This window comes from Canis lupus, chromosome 13 (genome assembly GCF_048164855.1).
Source record: "Canis lupus baileyi chromosome 13, mCanLup2.hap1, whole genome shotgun sequence".
In the NCBI taxonomy this organism is placed as follows: Eukaryota; Metazoa; Chordata; class Mammalia; order Carnivora; family Canidae; genus Canis; species Canis lupus.
Genome location: NC_132850.1, coordinates 47,238,242 through 47,243,223, shown reverse-complemented (window position 1 = coordinate 47,243,223; position 4,982 = coordinate 47,238,242).

The window sequence follows — 4,982 nt, the reverse complement described above, 5'->3', positions numbered from 1 at the left end:
AGGGTGCTGATTCGTCGACAGCGCCAAACTGGGCCCACCCCATCCGGCTCACTGTACCCTCTCTGATTGGTCATTTGCAGGGGGCGGGGCTGCAGAGAGGCGTAGCAAGGTTAGTAGGATGGAAAGAGAGGAGGGGGACGCAAGTTGTTGGAGTTGGTACCTGGGGGCCCAGTGGCCCGTGAACAGAATTCTGGAAGCTGTAGGGATTGTTTGAAAAGACTTGAGGAAGACCTCCTACATTCTTCTGTTGACTGTATTCCAGCATTAAGAGAGCCTGGGTAAGACCTAGAACTGAGCCTTTTATCTGCGCGCATCTCCGATTCTCTCTGGCGGTGGATGGGGCAGCCCGCTGGAAGAAGTCCGTGAAGAATCCGAAGCGTCCTCCTCGTTTTCTATCAGTTGTTAGAATCTAGGGGAGGGCTGTTACTTCTGGATCCTGCAGAACATTCTAAAGGTAGCTTAATTTTAGAAGCAACAGCAGATAATATCCCTTCTGCATTCAGAACTTGTGTTAAACACTCTCATGTGTCTAAGTTTCAAAAGGTTTTGACATTCCAACTGACAGACTTTTTGTGTACTTACAGCTGTTAGCTAAACCTATAGAACACATGGCAAGTAGGATCTTAAAGCCTTTCAAAACCACTAAAGCAAACAAATATCTAACTGATCGATTATATATATATAATATATATATATATTATATATATATGTGTGTGTGTATATATATATATATATATATACACACACACAAAAGTGTCCTACATTGTAATTCTCATTTTCTTAGGGGCAGGCATTGTACTAAATTCTTTACCTACATTATATCAGTTGATCTGTACGAAAATCCAGAAAGGCAGGCAGTTTTCCACGTTACAGATGAGGAAACAGGTTCAAGTGGTTTGGTCATTTGCTTTTGCTCATTGAGCTACTTAGTGCTAGAGCCGGAATTCTAACCTTGGTGCCTTGACTCCAGAAGCACTGCTAAGCAGTGACCTGTCAGCACCTGCCACCTGAGAATTTCTGACTAATGACTCCGTGGACAAGAAGACCTGAGTATTGAGTGCAGCCAGCTTAGAATTCTCACAGAGGCACTGAGGGAGTGTTATCTTCCCCTTGTCATCTGTCCTAGCCAGATTCTGGAGCTGGATTTCTGCACCCATCTTCCAAGTCCTTAACATCTCCGTTTTCCAACCTGGCTTCTTTTAATATGAACTGCTTTCTTAAAGGGAAATAGGCCTTTTGTTTTTTCTTCCTAGGGTAGTCTACAAAATTACGATAGTTGTTTATTTCCTGGCCATTAAATTAATGCATATTCCATTGTTAAATTTCAGAAAATAGAAGAATGAAGAAAAGTAACCCTTATTCTACAACCAAGTATAACCACTACTTACTTTTTTGGGACACAGTATATATATCTTCCTTGGATATACCGCACACACAGATGGCCTCTGTGCTTTCAGCCATAGTCGTTGCCACCTTTAATAGTCTTCCTCATTCTTGCACATGAGCAAACTTTTTTCACTCAGTGGATGAAACCTTCTGTGACATTTCCCCCTGTATCCTTACAGCATTCATGCTGTATTATAATTACTTATTTGTATGTCTTTTAGACCCATGTTCCTAGGAGCAAGCTAAAGTTCTAGAACTATTAGAATAAATCAAGAGATGGAAGAGACCAGAATGTCAGATGCACAAGTGGTTTTACATACCAGTTTGTGAACTGGGGTTCAACTATGGGGAAGTTTCTGCAGATTAGCAGAGAAATGAGAAAAAAAAATATATAGTGAGTTTTCATTTAGTAAGACTTACTCTTAAGGATTGTGCTTTATTTTGAAATTGTCCATTCTTTTATGTGATGATAGCTATAGAGCAGTTGTTTTCTAAATATTTTTCCTAGGAAAATAAAATGTTGGTAACTATATTTGCCCCCATCTGGTTTATTTTATTTCTGAAATTTTTCTTGGTTCATGAAATCCTAAAGTCTAGCAATCACTGATATAGACAATGGCCACCAATTTCAGCAATCATAATGCTGAAATGATCCAAATCTACTTGCTTTACTTGCTATAGGTATTCTCTGTATTCTTTCTGGATATGACTTAGCCTAAGCCTGAGGGTGGATCTGAACTTCTCAGTGTTTGGAAAATAAGAAATGGTTGTAACTGGCAGATGGTATACGGCCAAAAGTAAGATATTAGTCATTCTGGATGCAGTTTATATAGATAAAACAAAGTTTCTGTTTGTTACTGTAGTATATGAAAATAAGTAGATGGAATTTTGCCATCCATGAAAGATGTGTTTGGGTTAGTCTGACTTAAAATAATGAGTTAATAAAATTCACTTTGAGGGACCCTGGGAAGTGGGCACTGTTAGCTCTTTGGCATATATCTCTATATCTCTCTATATGGTAGTTTTAAAATAGGACTACAACTTCTTTGATGTCCTTTCCATAGAAAGGTATACCTTGTGTCCCCTCCCCTGAAATCTGGTTGGGCTTATGATTGACTTATACAATGGAATATAGTGAAAGTGATCATAATCACCATATGTGACTTCAGAGGCTAGGTCATAAAAAGCCATACAACTCCATATTGCCTATTGAAACACTTATTTTGGGAACTCTCAGCCATCGTGTAAGAAGTCTGACTACCTGTGTCTGGTGTGCTGTGAAAAGCCCGTAACTATAAGGAGACTCCTTGAAATACTCTCATTTGACAGTCACAGCTGAGCCCAGCCCTCCAGCTAGCTCAGGTACCAGGTACATGAATGGAGAATCAGATTGCAGCTCTCGGCCATTTGAGCCACTCTTCAGCTAAGGCCATAGACTTGTGGACCAGAAGCGAGCCATTTCTGCTCTCTGACCTAGTTCCTGACTTGAAGAATCAATGGCCTTAGAAGAATTGAGAAAACAAGACACAGACTGGGAGAAATATTTGCGAAAAATACAGCTGATAAAGGACTATTATACAAAATGTATAAAGAGCCTTTAAAACTCAACAATAAGAAAATAACTCATTAAAAAAATGGGCCAACTAGCTTAACAGACCTCACCAAAGAAGATAATACAGATGTCAAATGAGTATATACAAAGAGAACTCTACGTCATATCATTAGGGAAATGCAAAGTAAAACAAAACGACCACTACACACCTATTAGAATGGCCAAAATCCAGAACACTGACAACACCAAATACTGGTGAGGATGTGGAGCAAAAGGATTCTCATACTTTGTTAGTGGGAATGCAAAATGGTGCCACCACTTTGGAAGATAGTTTGTAAGTTTCTTATAAAATGAAACATATCCTTACCATGTGATCTAGCAATTGCACTTGTTACTATTTACCCAAAGGAGGTGAAACCTTATGTCCACACAGAAACCTGCACATCTGCGTTTAAATCACCTTTACTCATAATTGACAAAACTTAGAAGCAACTTGGTAGACAAGTGGATTAATAAACAGTGGTACATTCAGATGATGGAATATTATTTAGCACTGAAAAGAACTGTGCTATCAAGCTATAAAAAGACATGGAGGAAACTTAATACTACTAAGTGAAAGAAGCCAATCTGAAAAGGCTACACCTTATGATTCCAATGATGTGTCATACTGGAAAAGACAAAACTATGGAGACAGTAAAAAAAATCAGTGGTTGCCAGATGGGGACAAGGGAGAGATGAATAGGCAAAGTATAGAGGATTTTTAGGGCAATGTAAATATTCCATATATTATGATGGTGAATATAAGTCTCTATGCTTTTGTCCAAATCCACGAATGAACTCTAAGGTAAACAGTGGACTTTGGGTAATTTTGCTGTCTTGATGTAGATTCATCCTTGGTAAAACGTGTACTCTTCTGGTGAACAATCCTGATAATGGGAGAGGCTGTGCATGTGGGGGGACAGTGGTTATATAGGAATTCTCTGTGCCTTTTGCTCAATTTTGTTGTAAATCTAAAACTCCTGGGAAAGCAATAAAGTCTTAAAAAGAATCCATAAACATAATGAAAATTAATGTTTTACTTCTCTGTTTAGGGTTGTTATATGTCTGTGCCAGTGACAAGATAACTGGAACCGTGTCCTTTGTCTCTGTAACTATGTATACTCTACTGATTTGAAAAAGGCTTCTTGTTTAATGCCTTTGAAAAAAAAAGATTATTTATTTATTAGAGAAAGAGAGAGAGAGGCAGAGACACAGGCAGAGGGAGAAGCAGGCTCCATGCAGGGAGCCCGATGTGGGACTCGATCCTGGGTCTCCAGGATCACGCCCTGGGCTGAAGACAGCGCTAAACCACTAAGCCACCAGGGCTGCCCAGGCTTCTTGTTTAAAATGAATTTTTGTGTAGAGCTGATTTAAAGCCTAGATACAGTGTCTTGGGCAGCCTGAGTGATTTAAAGGTTGCAAATGCAGGGAAGGGATATGAGCAGGTCCTTATATTATGCTTGATTCTGTAAAGTGTCATTTTTTTCTCCTCCCCCAAAATGGGAGGGAAAATAGCCTACTGTGTACCAAATGAATGGAGAAGATAAAAGTGGAACAAACTGTAATATCAAACTTTAAAATCTGAACTTTGAAACTGAGTATTCTTGCCCATTAAGTGTCAGCTTTACCTACCCATTGTTCAGACTACATTTTAAGCTTCACTGAAGACACCATGATTTATTTTTCATTTCTACCTCCTCTCCATCTATGATAGGTAAAGCTCTGCATACTTATATGTATTACCAGATTTCTACATATATGTCTGTCTTTATTTTTATTTTTTTATTTTTATTTATTTTTTTTTATTTTTATATTTTTAAAGACTTTATTTATTCATGAGAGACAGACACACACACACACACACACACACAAAGGCAGAGGGAGAAGCAGACTCCCTGCCAGGAGCCTGATGTGGAACTCGATCCCGGATCCCGGGATCACGCCCTGAGCTGGAGGGAGACACTCAACCGCCGAGCCACTCAGGCATCCCATATGTCCGTCTTTA